General features: G+C 39.5%; 1 protein-coding gene across 7 annotated transcripts in view; it reads left to right on the top strand.

The window, feature by feature from the left end:
* LOC106842746 (adapter SH3BGRL-like) overlaps positions 1–17,503 on the top strand; it is a 48,902-nt gene that overhangs the window by 7,437 nt on the left and 23,962 nt on the right. The window contains exon 3 of one of the 7 annotated variants that reach the window (XR_011506284.1): positions 85–16,942. The exons of the other annotated variants lie outside the window; for them this stretch is intronic. The gene's annotated coding sequence lies outside the window, so the exon portion shown is untranslated. Of the gene's footprint in view, positions 1–84; positions 16,943–17,503 lie in introns of those variants that run through there. 7 annotated transcript variants of the gene reach the window in all.

Raw genomic sequence — 17,503 nt, 5'->3', positions numbered from 1 at the left:
GAGAATGTCTAGTATGGATTTTAAACAGCTTGCTGTATCCTGTGTGTATACGAATCCTTCGTGAAAGCTCTCCTGTCTCCTCAGTTCTTTAGAAAAATTTACTCATGAAGATTTTGTGTGAGTGGGATTTTCTGGGTTTTATTACGGTGGAAGTTGGTGAAGAAGCTGTGATTCATGTCTGGATTGATATAATGCTGAGCAGAGATCATGAGGAAATAGGAAGGGGAGACCACAAGAAAACAAATCTCCCAAGGATTTGCTGAAATCTGGGATGGGCTTTGGACTTTCACAGGATGCAGATGTGGGGAGTTAAGCCATCACATCCAGAGCTTGAGGGCCAGAGAGACCCTGGCTGCTGACGTGCAGGCTGCACTGATGAGGAAGGTGTTATTCTTTTAATTGTTAATATTTTAGGGGTTGAAGTAAGCCTTTCTGCGAGACACTTCAAGTGAGGAAAATAAGATGCCCCCCAAAACATAAATATATAATGGAACAAAGCAAAGATGTACGAACTCATTGTAGGAGACAGAGACAAACCTTGTCAGTGACCATCCAAGCATTTTCTTTTGAAGGTTTCCCAATGGCTGGTCCATCACTACAGCCCAAGTCCCCCTACCTGATCACAAGCAATCTTCTAGTTATGGTTTTACTTCCCAAATATAGCTGCGCAAAGGGAGAAAATGTGCTAGTTACTTGAAGATTCCAAATAATTTCTCATGGTAAGTTAATAAGTTGGCATTCTTGCTTATCTACCTACCTTTCTAGTTTGGTTAAGGTGGGTCTCTATCTGAGAAATGGCTTCCCTCCCCATGTGCTGATGAAATGGGTTTTTTTTTTTTTGTCAGGCTGAGAGCTAGGCCCCGTCCATAATAAATTCATCAAAATAATGAATGCCACCCATGGATCCTCTTGGGAAATTGTTTCATTGGCCCGTCTTCCTAGAGGTGGCACCCTAACATTGCCCAATTTTATAGATGGGGAAACTGAGACTTAGGGTAGTCAAATGATTTGCACAGGGTAACACAGAGGCAGGATTCAAATCTGGGTTTGTGTGACTTCAGAGTCTATGCCATTTTGCACAATGCCCCATTTCTGATGTAATTAGATAGAAGAGATACATTATTTTTGTTGAACACTTTCCATCAAATACTGTAAGAAATTTTCAAACTCAGTGGTTCACTTGTTCATTCATTCATCATCCATCCATCTACCATCCATCCATCCATCCATCTATTCATTTATTTACAAGCATCTTTTGAATATCAAGCCCAGTAGTAGGTACCAGGGATGCAAAATCCTTTGCCCCCAAGGATCTTTCAGTCTGAAGAGTTATCGAAAGGCACTCGTACTGACACTCCAAGTTCTGTTTTATACATGAAGTCACTGACACCAGGCCCTGCCTCCTCTATCATCAAAGACTCTGGCTTTATGGGATTCCTCTCCACTTCAAACTCTGCTACCAATGTGAATGACCTCGTGAACAACCTGCTCAATACTGTAGAAGAAGGACATCTGTTGTTTTTTGCTGGCCGCATACGTTGACTCTTCTTCTTGTAACAACACCCCATTTTTCCTCGATGAACCATCCTCCAAGTAGATGTCAGACTCAGAACTGGCCAATCACAGCATGGATTGCCTGTGATCACAGCAGTTGATTCAGAGATGGAAATGTGACCCAAATTTGGACTAATAAGAATGAGGCCCAGGACTTTGACTTAAACAGTTAGGGAAGAGACATTTATTCTTTTCCGCTGGTTTGGACTGATGAGGATGAAAGCCTGGAGTTGCTGGCAGCTGCTTCGCTACCACTAGAGAAGAGCTTGTCTGAGATTGGAGCCCATACAGAGGACAACAGAGCTGAAAGATGAAAAGAGTCAGATCCTGATGACATCATGTAAGCTGTGCCTGAAGCTAAACTACCCCTCAATTTTTTAGTAACAAAAGCTTCTGCATTCCTCTTTTTAAATGCCAGTTTGATTTGAGTTTTCTATCAATCACTAATGAAAGAGATTTGGTGGCGTCTAACCCAAGGCCTCTCATCTTTAGTGACTGTCACCCTTCTTGAGCCACAAACTCCCTTGGATCCTGGGTCTGATCATCTGATGCTGGAGCTGTGCCGCCTCCAAAGTCATTAATTCAAATATCTCATTCTCTGACTGCAGCCTCCTCTCCTCTGTTTCTTGTTGGACTACTTCCGCTTCAATGCTTCTTGGATCTTCTCAGGACTCTTGTACCCCTACAGTGATGTATGATTTTCCAAACTGGTAGCTTTCCCCTTTCTTCTATTCCTCTACTATCTAATTTCGATTTCATGGTACAACATTTCAACAGCACTTTTTTCAATAGATCAGACTCTCTGGTTCTTCTGTCTTTTCAATGTACGTCAACCTTGGATAAACCCAATCATTTGCTAGCATTCTAGTAGCTAAGAATGGTTGAAGAAAGTCTCGCACCAGGGCAGATTTTAGCTATAAATTCACAAACTCCAATCTCAAATGAGCTCTCAAAACTACCCAGAAGTCCTATGATGTTTCTTCAGCCAACTCTTACTCTTTCATTTTCCAAAATGACAAGTTCAGAACTTTGCCATTCTCTTCTAATCTCAAACTCATTTACTATTTCCTATTTTATTTCCAGCTCTAACATGTCACTAAAATGGATTTGTGATTAATGAGATGGATCAGTGATTCCATCTCATTAAATCTGATGGACATTTTCAGTCCTCATCCTACTTGACTCTGAGCAACCTTTGGGAGTTTATCTCTTTCCTAAACCTTTGAGAATTTATTCTCTTGCTTTGGTAACACCACACCCTCCTGGCTTATCTCCTTTTACTCCTACGGCTCCTCTCTGTCACCTTTGGAGGTTTATCAAACTCTAACCAGCCTTTAAAGTTAGGGCTCCTTATGGCTCCGTCATAGGCTTTCTTCTCAGTCTCTTTGCTAGACAATCTTATCTACACATATAACTTCAACTACTACTTATATATAGATGTCTCATTAAGGTGTACCTCCAATCCAGACCCTTCTCTGAGGTCCAGACCCGTATATCAACTACCTACTTGATATCTTTTCAACATGCACAAGACCAAAGTCATGGTCTCCCTTTCTCACCCACATTACAGTGTTCTCTCTCATGGTGAATAGCACTACCATCCATCCAGATGTGTAAGCTAGAAAGGTATCCTTGATATTTTTCTCTCTCTTGCCTTCTTTACACAATTCCTTACCAAAACATTTTTATTTAATCTCTTAAATATCTCTGGAATCCATCCACTTCTTTCCGTTTTCATAGCAGCACCCTAGTTCAAAGTATCATTATCTCTTGCTTGGTCCACAGAATAAAGTACTAATTAGTTTATCTGTCCATTTTCATTCCTCTTCAGTACTGAAACCAGATTTTATTTCTTAAAACTACACATCCTATTATAAAGGCAAATCCTCTTATCATGGTCTGTCAGCCCTGCGTGGCCTGCTCATTACCTACCTTTCCACCGTCATCTTGTACCATGCTCCTTCCTATTGTCTCTACTCTAGGCATTCTGGCTTTTTATTTCTGAAATATTGCTCCTCATACCACAGGCCTTTGCACATGTTATTCCTTCTATCTAAAACCTGATAAAGTCCTGTTTTTGCCTAGTTAACATCTACTTGTCCTTTGGTTCTCAGCTCAAGTGCCACTTCCTCAGGAAAGCAATCTCTGACTTTTCTGGCTAAGTCATTACACTCCACCCCCAATATAGGGTCCGTTAGCACCTTGTAACTCTTATTCTTGTCACAGTTGCAAATATACATTTGCTTTGGTGATAAATTTGATTCATGGCTTTTGGCGCCATTGGACTGTAAAATCAACAAGGGCTGGGGCCATATTGTGGTTGCCATCAAAGCCCCAGAGCTTAACACATTGTCTGGCATCTAGATGGCATGTAATCAATATTTGTTAAATAAGTGAATAAAGATGGTATTACATTCCCATTGTCTGGTGAAAACATGGGTTCAGACCTTCAGAGATAGAAAAGTTAAATGCCAGTCATTATTTAGACCAGCTTCCTGAAGAACCTGAGGCCAAAAGCCTGCAGTTAGTAAGGACTAGTCTTCAAATTCTGTGACTCAGACCTTCCATTGCACCACTCTCCCTCCCACTCAGCAGTGGCGATGAGTGCACTCACCTAACCCTGTGACATCTTAGCATGTACTTCAGGGGAGGAGCAAGTGACCATGGGTCTAGGTTTAACTCACTGGTACCTTTGGGATGAGACTCTTAGCTTCAGCAGCACTACACTTTGGACAAATCGTCACCACTGAATAAAATCTACAAAGGTGAACTCAGAATCCTGCTATTCCTCCAAACCCTGATTTATTATTGAAATCTTTGCAGCCAGTGGGGCTGGATGTGGAGCGAGAAGCTCCAGTCCATGCTTCCATATTTCCTGTCTTGTTACCTTCTGTCAGCTCTTAATATAATATACCAAGAAACATTTTTAGCAGAGGAGCCTTTGGGATTACATTAATCTCAGCTAACTCATTGGTTCTGTCGATGAAAATAATCCATAACCAATCTATAAATGAAAATTTGGGAGAGTTTATTCTGAGCTAAAATCTGAGGACCAGGGCCGGGGCCTTTCTTCCCAAAGGAAGAAAGGGCACCAAAGAAGTGGGGTGCAGAGTGGTTATATACCCCCAAACAGGATGTTTCACATAGGATTGAAATGGCCCTTTTACAGCAGTTGCGAGACTGCTCTGTCGGCACAGCGATTGATGGAAATAGCAGGTAGGTCTGCTGTCTCGGTGAACACAGCAGGATGGCAGGTCTGTTGTCTCGAGCTGGGTGGTCACCCAGGTGGTCACAGGTGAGCTGGGTGGTCGAAGGTGAGTGCATCAATCAGTTCCTAGCCTAAGGAAAGATGCTTATCCTTAAGGAAATGCCAATGTGGGGGAAAGTTGCCCCTTTATCTTAAGGGCATTTGTTCTTGCCGTAGTAAATGTTTAAAGCAGATATGCAATGCGTGCTCAATGGCCACAGTCAGGCCGTTTTTGGAAAGAAAGAAAGTCAGGCCGAATTAGGTTTACACCAAATGGCTTCCTCATATACTCCAATATATCATATTGCTTGCCATTTCTATTTGTCATTTCCCCCTTTTGATCTCTAATCTTTCGATAGAAAGCATTGACGATCAAAATATTGTCCCTCGGCGCCAGGGTGGTTGCTGCCTGCCCTGGGTCCATCGTGTCCCTCAGTGCTAGGCTTTTATCTCGTTTATTTGCCCAGTTGTCCACGTTGGGGGGAAATAGTGGACAAGCATAGAGGTATATATATTAACAGAGGAAGCATCTCATAGGTTATGTAATTTTCAATTAATTTTAGACTGTTGCACAAACATTGTATATGTGCTTTTCTATGACTCTTCACGTTTACATTGCATAAGAGCATAGAACAAGTACAATAACAATAATAATTCAACATATTTGCAAACATTAGTTAAAATGAGTTCTTAGGTAAAGTCTTTATCAGAAAAGGAAATTTGTCCAGGATTATAAGACAGATCAACCATCTGGAGCCGCCAAGCAACCATTATTCTAGTTTGTACGCTATTTTTACAGCACTGATTAAAGAAAACAACAATTAGTTTGAATATTACGACTAGTACAAGGATTCCAAGAAGTAGTAGAAATAGGAATTGCAATCCAGATCGAAAAAGGGAACCAATACTAAAAAGGAGCCAACCAAACAAATCAAACTGGGTGTAGGATCGCATAAGGCATCCACCTGCTTCTTCATGTTCTTTAGCAGAGATGACACATTGGAAGATTCATCACGTATAAAAGCACAGCATTCAGTCTGACTGACGGTATATGTACCACCTTGGGATGCAGTAAGAATATCTAAAGCCATTCTGTTTTGAAGGACAGCCCTTCTCATAAAAGACGTTTCAATATTTAAATAAGGTTATTCCTGCTTGTCTATCATTAAGGGCTTGAGTAAATTTAGTCAGAGCTTCCACATGTAAGAACGACATCTTTTAGCCCCAAAGAAGGAGCACATATAGCCGCTAGGTGGTCATACCAGTGGAACACTGAATGAGCCCATCTGGCCTTAAAGAGAGGGAGATTGGCAACAGCTTTTAAGTCAGCCTGACTCCTTCCCTGCTTTTAAAAGAAACTCAGGGTGCAGTGTCTTAGCCATCCAGGCAGTAGCCAAGGCCAGAGATTTGTTCCACATAAACACTGAGTTCCATTAGGAGTCACTCGATAAATTCCTGGCCTTCAAGATCAGTCTGTTCCAAATTAATCACTTTCTTTAAGTATGATAGTATCCCAAACAAGTTATAAAATAGGTATACAGTTTAAGCATAACAAATGTTTAAATGAGGAGCTAGAAGGTTGGGAATACAGGCCTGGTCCAGAGTCTTGGGACAGCTGTCTGCAACAGATGCCGTCGTCTTCTCCTCCTGGTATCGTCCTTTCCAACAGGGCTGCAAACAGTCTTATTTGATGTCTCTTTCAATAAGTAAATTCTCCAGGTTATAGTCCATGATCCTTAAGTTCTGGGAGCTCTGTGAAAGAATCAGCTACCAATCTTTCTTTCTTTCTTTTCTTTTCTTTTTTTTTTTTTATTAAGATTACGATAGATTACAACCTTGTGAGATTTCAGTTGTACATTATTGTTAGTCATGTTGTGGGTACACCACTTCAGCCTTTGTGCCTCCCCCCCCCACCTCTTCCCTGGTAACCACCGATCAGTTCTCCTTGTCTATATGTTAACTACCACCTATGAGTGGAGTCATATGGAGTTCGTCTTTCTCTGTCTGGCTTATTTCACTTAACATAATACCCTCAAGGTCCATCCATGTTGATGTGAATGGGACGATTTTGTCCTTTTTTATGGCTGAGTAGTATTCCATTGTGTATTAAGCACCTCAATAAAACCGTGACAATTCAATATTTCCCTCAAGCAAAGTTGGTTCATCTATTTCTTCATCTAATTGCATAGGCTGTTTTATCATTATTTCAAAAGGAGACAGCCGATGTTTACAAAAAGTATAGATCTAAGATTAAGGAGCACTAGCACAAGAGCTTTTGGCCGTGAGAGAGTAAATGCTTCTGAAAGCCTGCCAATTAAGTTTTGGTTGTGCCGTTAGTTCTTTTTACCAATCCTGAGGATCAAGGGTGAAGCACAGTGGAAATGCTGCAACATTTGCCAAATATTACAAATAGATTTGAGTTCCCCAGTCACTGTGTAACTTGGGAGGAATTCCTCAAACAGGAATTATCCTTTTCAATAATAATTTACCTAAAGCCGTTGCTCTTCTGCAAGGAAGAGCCTCACAACAATGTGAGAACATACAGATCATTACAAGGTATATTTATCCTTGAGATGGTGGCCTTTGGACAAAGTCCAATTGTCATACCTCAAAGGGTCCCTTAGGAGGGAAAGTGGCCTTGTGACTCATGAAGTGGCTTCTCTGGATTATACTTTGGGCATATAGCACAACAAGTAGAGGCTATATGAGCCACTGGGAAAAAGTGTCCAAAAGTATTGTTTTTCCCTTTTGTTGCAACCTTTATGTATATATATATTTTCTTCTGTGGCGATTTCTTAAGCCTGTAGAAGGAAATCTTTTTACTGGATTAGCAGAGTTAACAGAAAGTAGTAGGCATTCTTGAGGCTGGACAGCATATCCAGCTTGATAACATCCTTGTTAAATGTGTTTAAGTAAGACCATTTGTAAACCAAATTAAACAATAGAATGCAGTCGTGATCTTCTCCCCTTGTGATGTTGGAAGAAAGGTAGCAGGGTTAAAATAGTGAATAATATTTACCTACACCACATAACCTAAGGTTTACCATCATTTACTTCACAATGCTTCCCATGCAATTTAGCATTCCAAACAAGCCTAATTAGTATCCCTCATTTATAGAAAGAGAGAACAAATTTCTTTGAGACGTCCCAGGGGCCCTCTGAAAATCCTCAGAGAAATTCTCTTCCTTTATCCAGGTCAAAGGAAAATCTTTATTTAGGACTTGACTATTTGTTTGAGGGAGAAGCTTGTCAAAAATATCAAGATTTTTTAAAAACAGTTACTTAAACAAGATCAAGAGGTTGCTGATCTTGTCATTGTAAAACAAGGGTCAATGAAACAATGCTTCATAACATTTAACCAAAGTGACAACAGCAAAAAAACCTTAATAGAGAGACCTCTGTCTTTTTGCACCTAGGAAATTATCTTAACAAAACATAGATCTTCTGTAAACTTACTCAGAAGGAAAAACCTTGTATAATTTCTTTATCAAGAGCAGACTGAGTTTAAGAAAATTATCCTTTTAAGAGAGAAAGCCAAATTCTAATTTTTGTACCAGTTTACTTTTTCATATTAAAACCCGTTTACTTAATTAGATTCATTTCAATCTTAGCCAACTTGACCAGGTACAAAACTCTTTTCTCTTACACAAACCTTCTATAACTTTCTTTTACATTCAGAATTTGTCCCACGTCTTTTTATTTTTTTTCCACCTAGTACTTTAGGACAAATTTCTCTTTCTTAACCAATCAAACAAATTTTTTCCATTCTTTTTATACCTTCTTTACTGAAAACTTACACCTTACTTTCCTTGAATATAAATACATTTTCCTTATTAACTTCTAGTAGCTTTAATCACATATATTAGAACTCTTTAACCTTTAACAGACCATAGTAAACACTAAAATGGTAAGCAATTATGAATTGTCTCTTATGTCAGCATTCTAAACACTTGTCATAATTTCTAGAGACATGCCACTTTACAGTAAAACACCCAAACACTTTTAGCATCTCTGCAATAAGAAGGCAAAAGTAGATAACTCAGATACACTTAGCAATAATGTTTCAGTGTTCTATCCAATCCAAAAATGACCCAGGTACTCAGATTTTTATCACTTAACTTAACTTGGCAAAACTCAAGATTGTTACCAAAAAGAATTTGGAAACTGTTTTTTCCCGAGTATACAGACCATAAAAGTTATTTTACCCACTTTTATCTACTTAAATCATTTGTTTCCAACAATTATGTTCAGATTACCCACAAAAACTTCATGAGGCATTAGACAAACAGCTATCATTTAAAGCTATTATTTTGCTGACGAATTTCTAACAGACAACATGAGCTTATTTGACTAGTAAACCCAGGCTGCATGCCTGCATCATATTCAAATACCAACAAGGACATGCCTTTTCAATCAAACCAACACCTTAAACTTTCATTAACCACTTGAAAGACATTTGGGTTAAAACTTTTTGTAAGCACTTTAAGTCAATGGAATAGAGCTCTTTAGAAATTGTACCATCCGGAGGTGAAATATCATATATTTGTAACATATATAGACACACACAAACAGACAGACATATAAAACAAAGATTTTCCTTAGATTTCTGAGTTAGGTGTTCTCATAGCAGACCGCGGTGGAAAAACTTGTATTCCCAGGTTTTTTTTCCTCTTTCTTTCTCTCTTTCTTTCTTTTGGCCTTAGCAATCTGGCTTGGGATTGCCCTTTGTTAAGCAGTTGCAGTCACAGCGTGAAGCCAACTGGAGTCTGGAGGAGAGGCTGCTTATTCGGGAAGTGATTGGACTGTTTTAGAAGCTCGATTTCCTGCTTCTCTTTTAATTTTGTTTTGTTATAAAGTCCGAACAACTTCTAAGGACAGTGTAATGGGTCAGAAAGTGTGCTGCTTGTGAGTGTTACTCCCTATAGAAAGGTCGTAAACACTCTCTTACGTGCCTTGGTTTTTCCCTCTGGCAGTCTACCACCACCGTGCAGGCTCAGAGTGCTGGGTGACCAGCCCTTATGTGCGCATCCCCGGACGAGCCTGTAATTAATTATCGTGAATGAAAGTGGAGCTCCCTATGGGACTGCTACACATTGCGAGGATTGATCCTCTGACCCTCCCGCTGAGGTCCTTAGTCACCTAAGGATGCCTTTTGGTAAAAGCTAGGAGGAGCTAATGTCCCTTTTCTTCGGAGCTGAACATGTTCAGTCTCTCATTTCTCTATCAAGCAGTTTGTTCAGACTTTATAAACACAATTCTTTCCAATTTAAAGCCAAATTAAAAATGTCAGCCTTCCCCATTCACTCCCAAGTTCCTCTAGGCTCCTCTGGCCTAGGAACTTCCCTCTAGGCTCCCTGGCCTAGCAAATTCCTCCTAGGTTCCTCTTACCTAGGGTATGTATCAGTACCCCTTAAGACAGCTAGTCTTAAGACCTTACCCAGCTCTTATAAACTCTTGGACCGTCAACTTAAAATGAGGTCCGGGTTTCAGGAGAACTCACCAAGGTCACCTGAAGAATGCAGTGATCTGGGGGCTCAATGGGCCCCTATTGGTACCAAATGCTGGTTCAGTGTAGATTCCAGGTGGTCTCCGGTGGGTTTCCCTGAAATCCTGCTGCGACTATGCCAAGAAATGTCGATGAAAATAATCCATAACCAATCTATGAATGAAAATTTGGGAGAGTTTATTCTGAGCTAAAATCTGAGGACCATGGCCCGGGGCCTTTCTTCCCAAAGGAAGAAAGGGCACCAAAGAAGTGGGGTGCGCAGAGTGGTTATACACCCCCAAACAGGATGTTTCACATAGGATTGAAATGGCCCTTTTACAACAGTTGCGAGACTGCTCTGTCGGCACAGCGATTGATGGAAATAGCAGGTAGGTCTGCTGTCTCGGTGAACACAGCAGGATGGCAGGTCCTTTGTCTCAAGCTGGGTGGTCACAGGTGAGCTGGGTGGTCGAAGGTGAGTGCATCAATCAGTTCCTAGCCTAAGGAAAGATGCTTATCCTTAAGGAAATTCCATGTGGGGGGAAGTTGCCCCTTTATCTTAAGGGCATTTGTTCTTGCCATAGTAAATGTTTAAAGCAGATATGCAATGCGTGCTCAATGGCTACAGTCAGGCCCTTTTTGGAAAAAACAAAGTCAGGCCGAATTAGTTTTACACCAAATGGCTTCCTCATATACTCCAATATATCATATTGCTTGCCATTTCTATTTGTCAGTTCTCCTTGGTCAGGATATAGCAACGCCTAACATACATGCATCTGTGCTTCCCACTCTCTGTCAAAAGCTAACTCCACCATCTGTTCCACTCAGGTACGTCACTCTTTGAATTCGTTAGAGCTGAAGATCCCCAACTTTTGTTAGCTGATGGAGACTTGAAGTTCCTAATCTAGGGAGTGGGGCTCTGAGCTACACTTCTTACCCAACACATGATCAGCTACCTCAAAGTGAAAATCTCCACAATGTTAAAAAAAATTAAGAAATGAAAATAAAGTTTCTCTTCCTGAGTATTTAAAGAAGCTTTGTCTCAAAAACCATGCTGTGTAATTCAGGGAGGATGGGAGACCAGAAAAAAAGGGGCAGCATTTCTGTTATTTTAAAACTGAAATATATGGATATATGAGTCGCCCTGACTCAGTATTTGCTGGTCTGCAGTATCATTTTATCAAATTTTGCTTTATGAAACAGAAAAAGTAGATCTTGGAGAGATGTGGCTGGCACAGGCCTGGAAACAACTCTGCAATGAGCTAAATCAAGTTAGGCACATAATCGCTTTCTGATTTTAGGGAGTGAAAGTGTCAGGGAAATGCAAACCCTGTGGAAAAGGCTGAAACTAGTACAGAGGAAGAAAAGAAACAGTCAAGGGTGTTTCCCACATGTGGATATTGCCCAACTTGTAGAATCACAGAAGGGCAGAGGAGAAAACAAAATACATCTGCTTCCTCTTTCAAAAATCAAGTTAAGGGGCTGGCCAGTGGCACAGCGGTTAAGTGTGCACGTTCCGCTTCGGCGGCCTGGGGTTCACTGGTTCAGATGCTGGGTGGGGACATGGCACCAGTTGGCAAAAGCCATGCTGTGGTAGGTGTCCCACGTATAAAATAGAGGAAGATGGGCATGGATGTTAGCTCAGGGCCAGTCTTCCTCAGCAAAAAGAGGGGGATTGGCCGTAGTTTGCTCAGGGCTAATCTTCCTCAAAAAAAAAAAAATCAAGTTAATGTTTTGAAGATTTAGGTTGAGTCATTATATATCAGGTGACAGTTTATTCCATGTCATTTCCCTTTGATGAGGGAAGAGAAAAGTGCCATTTTCTCTCTTAAGTGGCTTGTATTTTGGGACTTGTAAGTTCCATGGATTTTTCTCTCAAGATGATTCTCTCTGCTCAGCATTTTCCAGATGTTCCTTGATGGCATTCATCCTGTTTGCCTTTGACTCAATGGAGTTATTCTTATTTATACTTATTTATGTTCCCTCTGCATTCAATAATAATTCCAGAGGAAGGAGAAGTAATGCATATATCCACTCAACATCTTGAGATAAAAGCCATATCATATCTCGAAGTGTCCAGGCTCATGTATAATAAAGATAGTTTGTGGCTCATTTGACATAAACCTGTATTTGTGATCATAATACCTAACTCCAGAATCCAGAAATTAAATGAAAAACATGAAATTAGTGGTGTGGTCTATTGCAATGATACTTACTGCTTGTAAAATTGTGTCCTTTTGGATAATCACTTAAAAAAATATGGTCCAAAATATATTCTGTTGATCATGAGACAAAAATTCTTTTTTTCCCTTTGTTTTCCTGAGGAAGATTGGCCCTGAGCTAACATCTGTGTCCATCTTCCTCTACTTTATATGTGAGATGCCTGCCACAGCATGGATTGACAAGCAGTGCATAGGTCCACACCCTGGATCTGAACCATGAACCCTGGGCTGCCAAAGCAGAACATGTGAACTTAACTGCTGTACCACTGGGCCAGCCCTGGGACAAAAATTCTTATCACGATTTTCTGTAAACATTGTTAGATGGTGAGATAAAAGTATATAGAATGGCAGACATCTTTCATGCTAGATTCTTTTCTGATAATAAACATATATAAATACTATTTCTAAGGTGAAAATATATTTAAGTAAACCAATATTATTTTCTGAGTATAAAATTGTAAAAATAAATGTAAAAATACAGGTAAACTCTGAAGAAAAAAATAAAAATTCAATCCCACAAGAGAAACAACCACTGTTAACATTCTAGAATTTTGTCTTTAAATTTAAACCTTTTTTTCTCACTTAATATGTCAAGAGCATTTTCCCATATCATGTAATGAACATTTGAAATTCTTGACTGAATATAGGAAGAAATATAAACTGCTCAATAGTTCATAGAGCAGAGATTTTAAACTCATTTAACTTAAACTAATTTATTTTTAAAGTGTTTTAATTCTTATTTGATGATATTCTGACAACTAATGGAGTTACAAAATACATAGGTACTGATCACGACAGGGTTGGTTATGCTGTGGTAACAAATAATCCCTAAATCTCTGTGGCTTAAAATGACCAAGATTTATTTCTCTGTCAGACTACATTTCTATCATGGATTGGTAGAGGGGCTCTGCTCAGTGGAATCATTCAGAGACCGAAACTGACAGGACCACCACCAACTCAAATATTTCTGGTTACCATTTAAAGAGAGCTCTAGAGATTCTCATACTGGCAATTAAATGTTTGGCCCAGGAAGTGATATTCCCCAATTCTGATCAAAACTCATTGGCCAATTGGACTTTGTCCAAATTAGGAACTTTTGTGCTGCAAAGGACACTGTCAAGGAAGTGAAAAGACAACAAACAGAATAAGAGAAAATATTTGCATATCATATGTTTAATAAGGGACTTGTGTCTAGAAGATATAAAAAACCCCTACAACTCAATAATAAAAGGATAGATGACTTATTTTAAAAATGGGCAAAGGGTGGATCTCTGTCAGCAGCTGGAAGGGAAACACAAAGCCAGTGTGGCCATGGGGGGATTTGGGTTGATCAAACAACAGAAATAGATAGGTGACATCAGCGTCGTAGGGGAATGAGCACTTCCCTTAGACTCTCTCCCCTAAGATACAACAAAAAGGACATTCATAAACCAACAGAGGACAGTCATACAACACAAAAGACATCTGAGAGGCCCACACAGCCATATGTCTGGAAGTGGAGGTGCTGGACCCCTCAGGAGGAAGTGGAAGGAGGTAAGGGGAGCTCCTCTCCCTCCCTGGCAGTGGCCCAGGGAGTAGGACCACTTGCTCTGAAAAGAGAGGAGGGAGAGGTGGCTGTCTGTGGGAATGCCTTCTCTCTCCAAGTTTCCTCACAGCCCACAGGAAAGCCCCACACAGAGGTGGCTAAGCTATTGTGGGAGTGTCTTCATCAAGCCAGAACCCCAGGAGAGTAGATAGTGAGGGCAGAATGGGAATGCCCCCAGGATAGCACACATGAAGAAAATTGTCCCTCCCCCCACCCAGCGCTCCAACTCAGCCAGTCAGCCAGAGATCCTGTGTTGGTTAGAAAAGCAGCAGCTGTGAGCGAACAAGCTGGAAATCGCACAAGGGCCCTGTCAGCACAGATTCTAAGGACAACCATAGATACCAAGGATCATGGCAGGCTCAGAATTCACAGCTCTTGCCCACCCTCCCTAGTGGCAGCAGGTGGAATCTGCAACCAGATACTATCACTATGCGAAGGCACAAATCCACACTATCAAACAGTATGAAGAAATATATTAGTACTCCAGGCCACAAGGAAAATGACAAGCACCCAGAAATCAATCTGGAAGGCACAGAAATTTGCAATCTAAATGACAGAGAATTCAAAGTAGTTACCATAAAAAAACTCAATGAGTTACAAGAAAATGCAGATAGACAGTTCCATGAAATCAGGAACAAAATTAATAAACAGGGGGAATTCTTCACAAAAGAGACTGAAACTATAAAGAATCAATCAGAAATGTTGGAGATGAAAAACACAATGGATGAGATACAGAAAAATCTGGACTCCCTGAATAACAGAGCTGATATTACAGAAGACGGAATTAGCAATCTGGAGGACAGAAATATAGAGATGCTTCAGATGCAGGAGAGAGAGCTAGGATTAAAAAGAAATGAAGAAATTCTCTGAGAAAAATCCGACTCAATTAGGAAATACAACATAATGATTATAGGTATTCCAGATGGAGAAGAGAAGGAGAAAGGAGTAGAAAGCTTGTTCAAAGAAATAATAGCTGAGAACTTCCAAAACCTGGGAAAGGAGCTAGAAATATAAATGAAATAGGTCAATAGATCTCCTAACTATATCAATGTAAAAAGACCTTCTCCAATTCATATAGTAGTAAAGCTGACAAAAGTCAATGACAAAGAAAAAACGTTAAAGGCAGTAAGGCAGAAAAAAATAACTTACAAAGGAACCCCTATCAGACTTTTAGCACATTTCTCATCAGAAACCTTACAGGCTAGGAGAGATTCAAATGATATATTCAAAATTCTGAAAGACGAAAACTTTCAGGCAAGAATACTCTATCCAGTGAAAATATCCTTCAGATATGATAGAAAAATAAAAACTTTCCCAGATAAACAAAAGCTAAGGGAGTTCATGGCCACAAGACTTCCCCACAAGAAATGCTCAAGAAGGCCCTTATACCTGGAAAAAAAAAATAAAATAAAGGGATTACAAAGTCTTCATAAAGGAGGTAAATAGGTAGACACAATCAGAAAATTACAGCTCTCTATCAGAACAGGTTAGCAAACACTTAATTACAACACTAAAGATAAAGGGAAGGAAAACACCAAAAATAAATAAAATCTCATCATTTTAACTACAAACTCAGAACACAAGATGGAATAAGTGAAGACAATAATAACTTAGATGAGGAAGAGGAAAGGGATGGAATCGGCTTAGACTAAGGAAATAAGAGGCTATCAGAAAATGGACTATCTCATCTATGAGACTTTCTATACAAACCTCATGGTAACCATTAAATGAACAATCAGAAGAGAAACACAAATGATAAATAAAGAGAAAACTAAGAAAACCATCATAAAAAACTATCTAACTGAACTGGTAGTCTGAAATACATGAGATGAGAAACAAAGGAAATATGGGAGAACCAGAAAATTAGTGATGAAATGGCAGCATCAAGCCCTCGTGTATCAATAATCCCTCTAAATGTAAATGGATTGAATTCTCCAGTCAAAAGACACAGAGTGGTGGGATGAATTAAAAAACAAGACCCAGCAATATGCTGCCTCCAGAAAACACACCTCAGCTCCAAAGACAAACACAGGCTCAGAGTGAAGGGATGGAAGACAATATTCCAAGATAATAGCAAACAAAAGAAAGCAGGTGTTACCATACTTATAAGATAAAACAGGTAATGAGAGACAAGGTGGGGTAGTGTATGATATAAGGGACACTCCACCAAGAAGACATAACACTTATAAATACTTATGCACCCAAGACAGGAGCACCAAAGTACATAAAGCAACTATTAACAAACCTAAAGGGAGATATTAACAACAACACAATAATAGGAGGGGACCTCAACACCCTACTTACATCAATGGATAGATCATTCAGGCAGAGAGTCAACAAGGAAATAGTGGAATTAAATGAAAAAACTAGACTGGATGGACTTAATAGATAAGTATAGAACACTCCAGCCAAAAACAGCAAAGTACATATTCTTCCCAAGTGCACATGGAACATTCTCATGGTTGGAAACAAGGCAAGCCCCAATAAATTTAATAAGATTGAAATCATATCCAGCATTTCTTCCAACCATAATGCTATGAAACTAGAAATCAATTCCAAGAAAAAAACCTGGGAAAGTGACAAATATATGGAGACTAAACAATGTGCTACTGAACAACCAATAGATCATTGAGGAAATTAAAGGAGAAATGAAAGAATATCTGTAGACAAATGAAAATGAAAACATACCATACCAACTCATATGGGATGCAGCAAAAGCGGTCCTAAGAGGGAAATTCATAGCAATACAGGCCCACCTTAACAAACAAGAAAAATCTCAAATAAGCAATCTTAAACTATACCTAACAGAATTAGAAAAAGAAGAACAAACAAAGCCCAAAGTCAGCAGAAGGAGGGAAATAATAAAAATTAGAGCAGAAATAAATGAAATTGAAACAAAAAAGACAGTAGAAAGGATCAATGAAACAAAGAGCTGGTTCTTTGGGAAGATAAATTTGACAAACCCTGAGCCAGACTCACTAACAAAAAAGAGAGAAAACTCAAACAAATAAAATTAGAAATGAAAGAGGAGCAATTACAACGATACCACAGAAATATGAAGGATTCTAAGAGAATACCGTGAAAAACTATATGCCAATAAATTGGACAATCTAGAAGAAATGGATAAATTAGACTCATACAACCTCCCCAAACAGAATCAAGAAGAAATAGAGAATCTGAATAGACCAATTACAAGTAAAGAGATTGAAACAGTCATCAAAAACCTCCCCCAGAATAAAAGTCCAGGACCAGATGGCTTCTCTGGAGAATTCTACCAAACATTCAAAGAAGATTTAATACCTATCCTTCTCAAACTATTCCAAAAAATTGAGGAAGATGGAACACTTTCTAACTGGTTCCATGAGGCCAACATCACCCTGATCCCAAAGCCAGAGAGGGACAACACAAAG

Source organism: Equus asinus, chromosome 10 (assembly GCF_041296235.1).
Source record: "Equus asinus isolate D_3611 breed Donkey chromosome 10, EquAss-T2T_v2, whole genome shotgun sequence".
Lineage (NCBI taxonomy): Eukaryota > Metazoa > Chordata > Mammalia > Perissodactyla > Equidae > Equus > Equus asinus.
Note: the sequence above shows the minus strand (reverse complement) of the source record. Positions and strands in the feature narration are given on the sequence as shown.